This window comes from Rhipicephalus microplus, chromosome X (genome assembly GCF_043290135.1).
Source record: "Rhipicephalus microplus isolate Deutch F79 chromosome X, USDA_Rmic, whole genome shotgun sequence".
Taxonomy (NCBI): Eukaryota; Metazoa; Arthropoda; class Arachnida; order Ixodida; family Ixodidae; genus Rhipicephalus; species Rhipicephalus microplus.
In genome coordinates, this window is record NC_134710.1 from 331,972,803 (window position 1) to 331,988,156 (window position 15,354).

The 15,354-nt window shown below is 46.9% G+C and overlaps 1 long non-coding RNA gene across 1 annotated transcript in view; it reads right to left on the reverse strand.

Moving 5' to 3' along the window:
• Positions 1-15,354, reverse strand: part of LOC142776283 (uncharacterized) — a 367,738-nt gene that overhangs the window by 269,761 nt on the left and 82,623 nt on the right. The gene's annotated exons all lie outside the window — the stretch shown is intronic.

The window sequence follows — 15,354 nt, forward strand, 5'->3', positions numbered from 1 at the left end:
TATGTTATATATGGTGTGGCCGTGCCTTATTTGGCCGGATTTGACTCCTTATATGGGCCAACCGCGTCATATATGGCCGTATATAACCCCCATACATGAACCGACTCCGCCAGATATACAACCATATATGCTTATATGTGGCCACATATGCTGCCATATATGCCTATATAGGGCCACATATGCTACCATATATGCTTATATATGGCCAGATATAACTTATATATGGGCCATGTATGGCGTTTCCGTAAGGGGCACGTTACACGCAAGCCTGATGGTTTTTTTTTCTTTTCTTTTTATAAAACAAGCCAAAGTGGTGTTGTTGCATGGTACTTGACGGCTGATCCGAAGATCCTGGTATCACATCCGGGCCGCGGCAGCCTTAGGCGCAACGCCAGAAGCCCGTGTTCCTCAATTTAGGTGCCCAGAAAAAAACTCCACGATTGAGATTTTCAGAGCTCTTCACTACGGCGTTTCTCATATTTATATTCTTGTTTTGTATCACAACAATGGTAATATTAGCAACTTTAACAGTTTCTATTAGCCCCGCAGCGGTGGTCTAGTGGCTGCTGAGCCACATCTCACGGGATTGAATTCCGGCAGCGGCGGCTGCGTTTTCGATGGAGGTGAAAATGCTGTATTGCGTGTGCTCAAATTTGGCTGCACGTCAAAGAACCCTGGGTGGTCGAAATTTTCGGAGCCCTCCACTACGGCGTCTCTCATAATCATTTAGTAGTTTTGGCACGTTAAACTCCACATATCAATCAACAGTTACCATTATTATTCTTTCACATAACTTCATTCAGAATGCAGTTTAGCACAATAGTAAATAAACCAAACTCAAGCATGAAAAGTGTGGCTAGATTTTGAGCAGGAGGTTGGTTATGAGGCTCAACCTAAGCTCAGATGGCACTTTGCTAATACAGCTAAAAATATGTACTTGGATAATGTTGAGTATAAATAATTTATCTTGAGCACCGTATATAGTCAAGTAACGCTTGAGTGAAACAAGACTTAGAAGAGCAGGACCTCCTCAAGATTGGTGTCGTTAATCTTGTAGGCCGTAAAACTTCATACTTCCGCTGTCATCTACTCTCCTTCTTTATAACCCTCTACTATGTGTTCTGCGTTTCCAGTATCATGGCGATCGCAGTACTCAAGCGTAAAAAAGATGGCTTGAGCAGGTTTGCAGATCAACATTTTTTGCCATCCTATTTCGAAGAAGATACCAATACAAATGCTCATCACGCACCCAACTTTGTCCACTAAGCAGTACTTTCAAGTTTAACTTTAAACATGAAAAGCAGTTATTTCGTATTTGCCAGCACTTCCTTATTTTTGCCCATTGAGAACGAAGCTCTTTCTGGTTCACTTTAAAATGCGAACTTTCACAGTAGTGTTCGTGCAATCTCAGAAAAATGTGGAACTTGTACCAGTTTAAATCATACGAACTCATTCTTTATTTTTTAATCAGTGAAACCACAGCATTCAAACTTATGTCACAGATAGCCACAAATTTTGCACTCATAACTATACTTCATGTGAGAAAACGAAACGAGCAGATGAGTCACTGTCGCGCAGGTATAGAGTAACATAATTGTTTTAACTACGTCACAAACAAATTGAACGCCATGTGGAATTTAAAATTGCGCGAGGCGGCGTTTACACGGTGCCTGCAGCACTATGTCGTGGCAGTTATTAGTGTAAATGGTGCGAAGTGACACTGCTTTACATTAGCAGTGCTATTAAATTTTTGCGTTGGCTAGAAATGCATGGAATCAAAAAATATCAATTTCCACCTCTGGTTACAAACTGTAAATAATTCCTACCAAACATGCTTGTTATTATTATTTCGTTTGAACACACACACGTGCACACACACACACACACACACACACGCGCGCGCGCGCACACACACACACACACACACACACAGAAGGAGTGAACAAGCCAACTGCCGCCTGAAGCTCTCGCCCTCTTTTTCGGATGTGTATAGATATATACGGAAGATAGGAGGAAAGAAAAAAAAGAAGAAAATAAAACAAGTAACACAGGCATAAACAAAATATTTGCAGAGCTCGCAAAACAGAGCAGCGAACATCTTCGAGATCGGCGTGTGGTTGTCGCACTTCAGGACGATTTGGGTCTCCAAAATGCAAGTCCTTCCGAAATGCCTGCCCTGTGTAGTGCCTAAATCGCCCGCCTATTACTCCCTGCGTGGCGGGACGTGTCACCTTTACAATCACTCGAGAGGTGCAGGCGGCGAGCAAAACGTCGCTTAACGGGAGCCTCAGGGCCGGAGGTCTTATTCTCAGCGAACCGTTTGCCTCCTCTTGGGTGATCGAACAGAACGGCACCTTAGCAGAAGCAAGCGCAAATCTGATTATTCACGCCCAGATGTGGTGTCTAACACGCAGAATAGCGGAATTCGAGAGCCTTTCTTTTGTTTTTTTTAATATTTTATTGGTGAACTTACGCAGAGGTGATAATAAGAATGATGACCGAAAAGAGGATGAAAACAAAGGTGTTGTTACAGGTGCGTGTTTTGTATGGTTATCAATACCACGCAGTGGCCGATCATCGCCCCGCCGCGGTGGTCTAGTGGCTAAGGTACTCGTCTGCTAACCCGCAGGTCGCGGGTTCGAATCCCGGCTGCGGCGGCTGCATTTCCGATGGAGGCGCAAATGTTGTAGGCCCGTGTGCTCAGATTTGGGTGCACGTTAAAGAACCCCAGGTGGTCGAAATTTCCGGAGCCCTCCACTACGGCGTCTCTCATAATCATATGGTGGTTTTGGGACGTGAAACCTCACATATCAATCAATCAATCAGCAGTGGCCGATCATGTTACTTTTTTCTTTCAATGGTTGCCCTCGTACATTTTTTCCTGTCTTTTTTTCAACGCTGAAGCGTGGAAGTGGCTTGCCTTCAGACTTATTGAGACGACACTGAATGTATTTGCCGATAACAAAAGCTTTTTTTTTTTCAAAACGTAGGTATGAAACCGCCCAGTGAAAAAAGGGCCGTTGACCAACAGAATTGAACTTTCGACGCACGATAATTAATTTATTGTTTGTTGTGGCTTTCATTCCAAGACAACAATATAAATATATGGGACACCGTACTGGAGCTCTTCTGGAAGTACGTTCACTGGTGCTCTTTAACGTGCGCATAAATCTACGTACACAGACCTGAAGCATTTGACCTCCATGAAAATGTTGCCGCTGCGGCGTAATTCGATCTCGCCACTTTCGGGTCAGCAGTCGAATACCAGAACCGCTGGAGCACCGTGGGAGATGTTTGGAACGAATACACGAGTACTATTTGTGAAGTAACACAAAATGAAGCTCAGCACAGATAAAATAATTATTAGAAGTTCAGTAAATTGACAATACTGCAGAAGTCGCGCGGAGACGGGGGAGCCATACATACGTAGGTTACACCAAGAATAGACAAATAGACGCCATTTAGGGGAGTGTTTTTTTTTTTGTTTTATCAATGAATTATCAAGATAAGCAAAAACAGCGTTGCCGACGTGCGGTTCTTTGTAGGAAAACTTCCGGCATAATCATCGCGTGTCCTACAACGCTACAGCCGGTAATCCAGCGAAGGACACAAGCTCCGCCGACTTCAATGACAGAGCGAGCGAAGGAAAGAGCTCCGGGGCGTAATAATCACACATCAAGAGCTCGGTGACACCGTCGAAAACAGATAGAAGCTGCATTTACACGTCGGCGCTTGGCACCCACAGCGGACGGCGACGCACGTCTATAAGGGTGGAAGTATCGGGGTTGTTTGCGCCTCGGTGTGGACACAGGGAGGCGGCAGAGTAAACCGTCCGGACGAGCGAAGCTGCGTGGCCGGGACGCCTTTGCGAAAGCTCAGCTATAAGCAAGAGCACACGCCACGCTCGAGATGACCCGAGCAATACAAGCACGATATTCTCCGAACTGCTGACGGGGCCGAAAGGAGAGAAGAGGTGGGCTGGGGTCTCCTCTCGCGATCTTCATATATATTTGCCCTCCTCGAGATGGTCTCACTAGCGTTGTCGCCTGCTAGCGGTATAGATTACGCCTGGACTCCCGCGACTCGACGCAAGTATGCACATATCGCCACGTGGACAAGCTGTCCCCGTCGAGGACGACGGCGTCATCACCTCTCCTTCCAGAATAAAGGCGGCCGGCTGCAGCACACGTTGTACATCCGCGAGCCTTTCCTCCGGGGATGTCGTGCGATATATATATATATATATATATATATATATATATATATATATATATATATATATATATATATATATATATATATATATATATATATATATATATATATATATATATATATTCTGTGTTCGACTCCGCCCGACAAAGATCGCGGGGAAAGAAGTAAGGATCCCGCTTCTATCGCTCTCTGACCGTTATCCCATTAGTAGCGCGGCATCCATCACGCATTCCGTCCCTTATCGAATTAACAGTGGCTGAAGTGTCGATGACCGAGCGCTGCAGACTCCACCCGTCATCCCTTCCGAGCGATGCTTCATGTGGCCCTTTTCCAACGGCGCGGCGCTCGCAGCACGGCTCCCTCTCGGACGCCGCCGCCCGCCGAGACGTCAGCCACACGCACGTACCTGCGCTTCAACCAGCTCTGTCGTCGCTGCCCGTCGACCACACCCCGAACGTGCACGACGTCTGCCGCACGTCGCGAACTCCGTCGCCTGTATGTGTTCTGACGCGCTGTACAACGCCCCGGGACCTGCACAACGCGCTGTGACGTGGTAGATTTAGCGCGAAGCTACGAGGTGAACAGATTTGGCTGGTGGCGTGGGGTTGGGACAAACCGGCCGAATGTACCCACCTTCCCGCCAGGTCGCATACTAAATGACTCACACTTGAAAGACCGGCACAGAGAAAGCTCCAAACAGCGTAGCGGGATACTATTAATCTGCTCAAGCTTAGCCCTCCCCTGCTATATTTCGTCCGTGCACGCTTGCCAAGAATTGTGCTGGTCGCCCACATGGCAGTGACATATACCTATTCTCGTGGAATCATCATTGCGTTCCGAGATCACATAGCATGCTTCCGTTGAGTCGTAGAGGGCTCGAACGAACGTGAATGCCAAATAAGTCTAGCCAGTTCTCAATGTTATTACTTCAATGGTGCACAATGCTTAGAGACTTCATATTTGTCTTTAGATGTGAAGCTGGCGTAATAATAAAAACTTTTCAAATTTAACGCCCCGAAGCCACGATATGATTATGAGGGACGCCATGGTGGAGGGTTCCTGAAATTTTGATCATCTGGTTTCTTCAGTGCGCATAAAGGCCTAAAGACGTGAATACGGCATGTACCGCATTGTTTTCGTCAAACTCGTTATCTACCAGTGCGCTGTTCAGGACGCCTGCACACAGCGTTTAACTTGGCCTCATACAATAAATGGTACCGCACACCAATAACATGATTTTAGCATCCAGTCGTACAAAATGCTAAACGGAGAAGTATTATTGAACCACTCTGAAGCCCAGAAGCATGGTGTGATCCTTTCTCAAAGAATTTACGAGATCAGAATGCACAGGAAATTACAATTCTCTTTTCTTCTTGCGTCTGCACCAACGTCCTGTCCTAACGCAGCGGGTGCAGTTTGGACCCCTGGCCCTATATATAGAGTCGCGTTGCAGATATTCACTTTTTTTTTCGCGGGAAGCCACGCTAGAAGCCGGAAACCAGTTCATGAAAGTTCACTTGCCCACTTCCGCCGACAGTAGACATATGGCGGGCCCGGTGACGCGCATCCTTGGCAAAATGAATGGCGCTCAAGGCTGTGAACGAACGTTGATGATGCGGAACCGCGTACGCCTTTCAAGCGCGACGTCATTCGACCATCGCATGCCCGACGTTCTTGATGAACCGTCCTATGCAGCGAGCCAGCAGCGCACACTGCGCCTAGGCTGCGTGGCTTTCTCGGCCGTCAACATTTGTATGCAATCTATTATAGAAGTGGATTGTGCATAATAAAACGGCATCCTAAAAAGATGCAAACACTTCTTAAAAAAAAAGCGACGCTTGATGTGCTCTGAACGACGCGCTGCTGTCGACAGTGGCATTTTCTGTCTCTTCAGAACACACAAAAAAAGTGCAAAAAGAGAAATAATAAAAAAGTCGTGATGTAATTGCACTCGAACACAATTATCCGCATAGAGAACACAAGAAAAAAAATAATAAAGAGCACTCAGCAATACTTAGAGTGTGGGGCGGAATATTTAGTGATTCGGGTCTTATACGAAGTTTGTAAGCTTCACGGTCAAAGCTTGCGGACCTTCCCCTCATCGCCACGCGCCTTGGCTTTAAAAGGTGTATTCTGAGAGGCTCCGCGCAAGCTCCGATAAATGGCCACCTCGTCTTTCAGAAACTATGCCATGAGACCTTCTTCGGCAATATCCTGCTCGCGAATTTGTTTGTATATCTTGGCGAAAGTGCAAACACTCAAAAATTATCCTTTGAGCGATGTTCTGAAAATATTTGCTATATATACATTATATATCTTTCGATACGCTCAGGTAATACAATAATATCGGGTGTTTCACTTCCCGAAACCAGGAGATCATCGTGAGAGATGCCGCATAGTGAAGGGCTCCGGAAATTTCGATCATCTGGTGTTGATTAACGTGCGCTCATGTTACACAGTACGTGGGTCCTATTCGGCTGTGAGATCAAGCCCGCGACCTTCGAGTGAGAAGCCGAGCGCAGTGACCATGAATCCCCCGTTGAGGACGGCATGCTCGTGTAAGACCCAAAATGAACTCCTTCTGAATTTATAAAGCAGCCCAGTCTGTGGCAGGCATGAAACGAAACGTATAAAAGAGGAAATGTAAGCCTTCAAAATAATAAAACGAATTGAGACGAGAAAGGCTCTTCGGAAGCGAGTTCTCCGTGACAATGGTGAAACACTGAATGCGCTAAGCGGGGACCGGCTTCCAAACATGTAAGTCATCATTGCGTTTACATTTCGGCGAAATATTCCCGGTTACTTGGACGACTGCAATATTTTCTATATTGTTGCCTTGAAACAAATGAAATCACGCAACAGTCAGTTAATCACTTGTATTAGAGACGAGATTTTTTTTCCTTCGCATCAACATTAAGCATTCAACGCCAATCAGTAGCGACGATATACAGACACCGCCGCGCGTGCAGCGGCTCTTCACGGTTTTTCAGGACGTGCTTACCTTGAACTGCATTGCGGTAACTCACACGGTCAGGGGTGCTATCTAACACAGACAGCAATTCTAACTCGAGCGGACGGAGAAAGAGAGAAAAGAAGCGGCAAGTCTTCTGTCTTCTGCGTATCTTGCGAAAGCGAGCTAGCGCACGCCGTACCTCGCGCAGCGTGGCTCAGCAGCGATTCCGCGTAATAAAGATTACAACTTCTGATCTTTCCGCATCGAGAAACGCCACACTCGATCCGGTATACACCTTCGAATAACGACGAATTATATGACACACTTCAGGGCGTACCTTCTCGCAAACACACACAACTCGGGAAAGCGCATCGTTTTGTCATATAGAGCAGCGTCCAAGCGAGTCTATAACATTCTACCCTGCAAGCTGGCCTTCTTTATTGTTGCCCGCATTACGAAGGAAAGAAGAATGCCAGAAGAGTGCACCGCTCTTCGTATACGCGAAGAAGGCGGCCGTCCGTGCTTGTTTTTTCACAATGCTCCAGACGAGAAAAACGGGGCGCCCGCTGAACGCCGATAAGTTATTCTTCCTTGCAAGACTCGGCAGGCACGCGCGAGCAATGCGCGTGCTCCGCCACCTCTATCCGTGTTTGCACGGCTCCTCCGAATCGGTTTACACTCACCCCCGATCCGCGGCCGTCTGACGGAAGAACAGGAAGAGAAATCGCGCTCCACGTCGACCCCGAAGCGCGATCGTCGCGAGGCGAGGAATGCGGGAGAAAGGAACCAACGGGTGGCTGCCGCGACGGGCTGCCCGACAACAAGCGTCGAAATTCGCTGCGGCAAGCTCCACGTGCGCGCGTTATTTGCGACGCTTTCAATCGAGCTCCCTATCCCTTTCTATTTATTTCTTTTTTTTTCTCCTCTCCGATCTTTCGTGATTTCGAGTGCTGCCGGAGTCACGCCGCCGCTGTTTGTTACTTCTCCTGCGCTTCTATTGTAACCCGTTAGAGGTGACATTTTTCACAGTTTCCGTTCGACAACAACGGGGCCAGAGTCGCTGCGGTGAACAGAAGCGGCTGCGCATATAGGGTAGCTAGGGGTAGTGTGATTCCAGGAAACAAAAGAGACAAAAAAAGATGAATAAAGAAGAACGGGCGAGATGGAAAAGTAAGCGCCTAATGGAAAGCCACGAAACAGCACATTCGGCGGCGGCAACGCGAACGACGGCGCAGCGTGCATTCGGCCGACAAGCAGAAAAGCGACGTGGCTTGAATGCGTCGCGCGGTGGCCTCGCCCTCCAGATCCGCGCCACCGGAGACTGCGCAGCCCCGCGGGGTTGCACTTCCGCGTGGAGTGGCCGCCTAACACAACGGCGCTGCCGGCACCGCGATTCCCAGCGCATCTGTCACTGCTCCATATTGCTGGGCCTGTTTCCTGGCGTGAAACACGACTGCGGCACGCCAGGACGCCAGCCAGAAGCCCGAGCGGCTTGCTGCCCTGCACTGATCTCGATTGTCAAGGAATGTGACTTGCTCAAAAAAAAAAAAAAACGTGGCCTATCCAAAAAGTTAATGATGATAGGACGAAGCAGTGCAGTCATTCGGTGTTACCGTTTATTACCCGTGACATTGACCACTCACGCAAGTGAAGAGAGTAACCAAGGGGTGTATCATTATGCACAAGGTTTATTGATCATATATGACATGCTGTGTTGAGTTGTTCATTCCGTTTGCCTTCATTATTACTGCTTCGTGATATCGGATCTAGCCTGGTGGCTGTTGGTAGTTTCCAGTCATATATACGAAATGCATCGTAGAGTATATCGAGACGCGATATACTACACAAGCCAGTCGTTGTCTGTGATCATCATCGTTATTGTCACCATCGTCACGGCTATGGAGCACGCCAACGGACAACCCTCGACCTTAAGGAGCTATAGCCCCTAAAAAGATTTCCCGCACGTGGTTCACGCTGGTGATTGCAAATAAGTGAAGAGTTCTCGTTAGATCAGCTTTGTTGGCTAATAACGGCACAATTATTCGTTTCTCCGCTGGGGTGAATGACCAACGTTAATTCCTAATGATCGCACTCGTCAAGTGTATCGTTTCGTCCCAGGTATACCTCAATAGAGAGGTTTCAATAATAGTTTTCAAAGGCTGAATACTCAATGAATGGTGTTTTTGTTTTTATCTTGTGTGTGGAAGTGGTGTGGAGAGGGGGGAGTGGCGGCATTGCTTGCTGCAGCCACATGGAGGTATATTTCAACAACAACAAAACGAAGTGAGGTTCTCTGACAATCGTGAGTCGAAGTTAGGATGAAGTAGCTACCGAGAAATCAGATTCGTTGAAGACAATACAAATCACGATTTCATAGCTCATATTACAAGGGTGAACTCCATCTCTTGACACCACAACATACTGTGCACTGGCCCGTATGAGCGCCATCATATGTCTATGCCCTGGTGGGGAAAGGGGGACCGAGAGCTCCAGTGTTCACCTGAAAGGGGGCGCACTAGTTTGCCCCACCTTTTTACTCTATCGGACCTGTCTCCTCACTGTTTAATGAGCAAGGTCATAGTAGCCACGACGGTTTTTGACAACAATGGCGGCCGAAGGCACCTGATGGTGCATTACAAAAGCTGTTTCCTGCCCGGCTTTACATCTGGAAAGCCAGGAACTAAAGGCATGTGATTGTGAGAAGCACGCAGTCACTCGAGTTTTCTTCTTGATCCACTGCGTAGCATGTTGCTCTGTTGAACTCGGCTAACGGATTCTATTTTGTTCGTTACTACAGGATATGTGCTAGTCGTGAATGCGCAAGCACTGCTGCGCAAATGTGCGCCTTTTTCGACTGGAAACCATTTTTTTTAACCACCTAGAATAATACCCACTTGGGTGATGAAGGTTGCACAAACAAACAAACAAATAAATAAACAAACAATAAACAAACAATAAACAAACAACTAAATAAAAAAATATAGGGGAAGGGGACATTGCAATGAACTCCTCCTCCACCCCTAATAGGGAACCTATGGGCGCCATTGTTTCCCGCCAATGAGCGGGATGAATAGTGGTCATTGCTACAGCGTCGTACGTAGTGTGGCTCGCAAAGGCTCTCAGACCCCCTGGTCTACGATAAGACGATAGTTATAGCGCGAGAACAAAACGACGACACAGAGACAAGAAAGACACGAGCTTCTTGTCTCTGTGTCCTCGTTTTGTTCTCGCGCTATAACTATCGTCATGCCATACCAACTAGCCCAAACTGCCACACTTCTACGATAAGAGTCATGAAACGCCCAGTCAAGTATAGGGTGGTTAGCTGATGGACACACTCACAACAGTGGTCTAGTGATTACGGGGCTGGATTGTTGATACGCAAGTCGTGGGATCCAATTCAGGCCGCGGCGCACGCATTCTTGACTGAGGCGAAAGTGTTAGAGGCCCGTGTACCTATAGATTGAGGTGCACCTTAAAGAACCCCAGGTGGATGAACTTTTCCGAGCACTGTATACTACGGCATCTCCGACATATGGTGATTTCGGGAAGTTAAACCACAACAATTGCTAATAACTGATGGAGACAGGACACAGTAAACTGTTTAGCACCCACGTGAAATGAAAAGCTATTATTTGTTTGATACAACTGAGTCCGGTCATCGGGAATTGAGTGACCTTATAGCTTTGGACCTGTCCTGCATTATGCGCAAGTGAAGACGCTTAGGTGCAGAACCAAAAACTGAAGAGAAATATAATAAAAGTAATTGCTGGAATCTAATCATCCGAAACTTTGAAATATTGTGGTGCCCGCCCCAGTAGGTGACTACGGATTAATTTCAGCCACCTGCGGTTCTTTAATGTGCACCTATATTTATAGGTACATGGGTGTTCTTGCATTTCAACCATCTCCGCCGAAATGCGACCACCGACACCCACGCGACGCACATTACCAGGCTAATTGACTACTGCGGATAATGGTTTGAACGTTTTGAGCATTGAGTCAGTGTGACGAAAGCGCAAGCGGGCCTTGACAGCACTGCAAAATCTATATGCTTCCCCACACATAGTGCTCTGGTGGCCTGAATCCGAACCGGGAACCTCGCAGGTGCTTCTGTAATGCAGTTTGTTTTTCCTTCTCGTGCGTCTGTAAGGCTATAGACTCAGCGGCATTTCCATTTCTACACTCTTGAAAAAAAAAAGGTTGTAATACTTGCTAACCTTAGTTTACTAACTACTTGACACATATGTTACTAACTTACTAACCGGTTGGTAAGTGAAGTTAGTAACGGGGAGGTTACTAACCTCACACGTTTTATAACGGTCCTCTTCGCGAGCATCAACATTTAGATGGATCACTGAGTGATTATTCACATAATGTCATAAAGGAGAACAGCACATATACACAAGTCCACGCGAGCAGTACAGTTCCTAAGTGGTTCCAGGAGTAGTTATAGCCCTAACTTTGGGGAACGCAGCTGGCGCCGGTGGGTGGCTACGTTGTAGGATGTTTATCAATCAATCAATCAATCAATCAATCAATCAATCAATCAAAGAACTTTATTTTCACCAAAAACAAAAACATTTACGGTGAAAAAAGGTGGCCGGGAAAAAAGCTGTCCAATGACAGCTTGACAAAGCACCTAATGTAAAATTAGGCGCCTTTATTTGTACAACGTAAAGTTTTTTTTTAGATGTGCGAGGTAACGTAGTGTGGGACTTTTAATCAGGCATAATAAGAAAACAATTAGTTATGTCTATTTTGTATAATACCGCTTCAACACGGCCTAATATACAAGACATAAGACTGGTAGTAAGCTTACATATATTGCCTCAATGAACTTGAATGCATCCCCACGCTACCAAATAGGTTGTCAAACGCTCGTAGTAGTAACCTCTAAGGTTTGTTTAACAAGTTCATTAATTAAGTGCATTACGAAAAGTTACTAACAATGCGAAAAAGATAGTAACCGTTGCAACCTTCAAGCGTCTGCTAACATGGATAGTAAAATGGTCGTAAAAAGTTAGTAATGGCCCAAGAAGGTTGGTAACAACTGCTCTTAGTAACTTCTTGCTTGTGGTTACAAGCTTTTTACTATTTTTTCAAGAGTGTATACCTCATCTGCAGCACAATACGCCAGCATCGAATCTGTCTCGTCACCCATTTAATACTTGCACTGTTCGATCAGTCACTAAATGCAATGAATGAATACATAGCACACGCAAGGCTCGGCAGTTATGTGGTGTGAGTCCATTCAGGTCGATGAGGGTGCTAAATGCTGGTATCTGTAAAACAACAAGCACCTCTTTGATTCTGTGGTATGGTATCATTGTTTCCGCGTACCTTCTTTGTACGAGAATATCTGCGAGAAGTCTGAGAGCGCACAGTATTTCAACGAAATACAGGCACTTCGCGAACGACAATACATTCTGCGCGTTTTCTATCTCACGAATGTCTGGTTGTGCTGACTGATTGATCTACCAATGACACTCCCTTTTTCGTTCCCCTAGTCCAGCGTTGTAAAGCTTCTATTGCTGTCTGGTTAGCTTTCTTGCTTTGTTTACTCTCACACGTGCGCGCGCCGGAATCAGTATGCCTATTTGAAGAGTAAACAGCGTATAGGCACCCGGCAATGCAGTTTACGAGATCTGATGGTAGCGCCAGAACACACAGCCTAGCGAGTATACGCGCAGCAAAACCGAGTCTTCCAATGCATAGCCTAGCGAGTAGAGGCAGCAAAACCGCGCTTGCATGTGCATATTATTTTCTTTTTTATTTGTGAGCAGGGGGTCACGGCAGATTATGTAAGCGCCCAGGAAGCATTCTTTGAAAACGTGCCAAAAAGGGCATTGACACTTCAGCGTCGCATTGCGTTCAGCGAGAGTTTCATTTCCTTGGTATTCCTGGCGGTCCGTACCAACAGTGCTGAGGTGGCCCAAAAAGCTTCGTCGCGCCCTCTGGTCCACTGTCGGGTGCCTATAGAAAATTTCGAGTGTTAGCATGAGTTGATCTGCAATCATTTGGAGTATGCGTTCATCAAACGTGCAAAGCAGGATGGTACACAAAGTTGTCACTGTGCTTGTTAGTCTCATTTCATTCGTTATGGTCCGTCCTGCCACGCAATTAGACCAAGCTATTCCCGGAATATTTGTTTTTAAAGTTAGCGCAACTGAATCAATAAAAGTACGCAAAAATAAAAAAAAGAGAGTGGTAATGAAAAGTTCATCTCCCCAAATCATCAGCGCGGTTCTAAAGGGGGCACTGCAATAAGACGCCTTCAAATGGTGCCAAAATGGGTTACACTCAGCTACGAACAGACAGATGCTGAAAGCACTCTTCAAATATGATATTTTTCCTCTAGCTGAAGAGCATGCTACTTCACTTCTCAGGGAAGAAAGCCCATGAGAACCTCTGTTAACAGCACCACTCACTTCGTTTGCTCTGATACAAAGGGGTGTTGGCGGTGTGTTTACGTGGCTGGTAATCATTGTCGTCTCAGTCGAAGGAGCCAGCGACGCTAACGTGTGAGATTAGGTGTCTGAAAAACAAACAGGATTTCTCCGGCGCATCGCTCGAAGCGCACCTCCTCAGCGCTCTGATACCAAGTTTGGTGATCGTGCACTGAATCAACGATTTCATTTTTTCTCTGTACATTGTCCGCCTGTCGCCAAGCGGGACAAAAACGTACAGAAGGGAAGCCCCCGAGAAAGCATCAACAATAGCACGCTCATGCAGTCTGACGGTCGTTCATTCTATTCATCTTTCGAGTGGACGATCCTGCAATACATATACACTGTCAGCTATGATCTGCGAATCTTATGCTCGCGCTGCATGCACGCAGGAGTCGGAGAAAGAGTAAACAAGGGAGCACCAAAATGGAAGCTTTTCTTTCTTCCGTACAACGCTCATATTTATGTACGAATTCTGGCGTCTCCGGACAAAAGGCCACACTTCTTTTCTTCCATTGCGCGCCAAGTGCGCGAGACACAAACGCGTAAATGTTAACGCCAGGACAGCCGTTCCCTATATAGCCAGCTTTGCATCCTCCCCCAGCGTTGGGAAGGAACGGGAGTTGGTAGGAGAAGGGGGTGAGTCTCGCACGTTTCTGACGGCGCCGCTGACGCCCTCTTTTGGCCTACGAAGAAAAGGGGCGCCTGAAAGAGCACACGATGCAACGCAGCAACCGCGCCAGCACCCGTCAGCTGCGTCTGCGAGAAGCCTCCTGCCTTGATAACGGTGTCAAGCCAGGCTCCGTAAATCACCCCGGTACGACGTCTGCGCTTCAAGTTGCTCCATCCGTCACTTCCTCCCCATCTTTTCCCCAGCAGGAAGGCTGCGAGCCTGGGGTGCGGTGTGAACGCTGTATGCATCAGGAGCGCACGCGCGCGCCCATTGCCGAAATGGCGCGAGCTCGCCCACGGAGACTAGGTGGACCCGGCAGACAGGGGTCGTACGAACGGGCCATTTGCATCGATTCGCGAGAAATGCGAGGAGTGTGGTTCATGTGCTAGAAGATGCTATCTAAGCACTGTCACTTGGGTCTGTTGACGCACAAGTGTGTACGGGAGGGGGGGGGGGGGGCGAAAGGTAAACAGCGAGCAAACACCACAGCACGCCCTACAAGAGCCGGTTTATTTCATTTCGTTTCCAAACGGCGTTGCTTCGTCAAAATAGGTGCGCACATCATTGTATGTTCGCACTTTTTGCGCTTCGAAAGTGAAAGTTTTCAATCGAACAAGCTACAACAACCGTGTAAAAACTAAATACCCATCTGCGTGACCAGTCACTGCTTTGGGAAGAATACTAGTAGAGAATGACAGAAACTTCATGTTTAACTCTAAATATTCGATTGATATGATTGATATGTGGGATTTACTGTCCCAAAACCACCATATGATTAAGAGAGACGCCATAATGGAGAGCTCCGAATATTTACACCACCTGGAGTTTTTTAACGACCGCCGAAATCTGAGCACACGGGCCTACAGCATTTTCGCCTCCATCTAAAATGCAGCCGCTACAGCCACGATTCGATCGCGCGACCTGCGGGTCAGCAGCTGCGTACATTAGCCACTAGACAACCGCGGCGGGGAAACTTTAAATATTCGTATCAGCCGTTTTAGAACGAACAAGGTTCCGCCTTCTTTGTACTTGCTGAAAGAAGAGGCACTGATAAACGCACAATC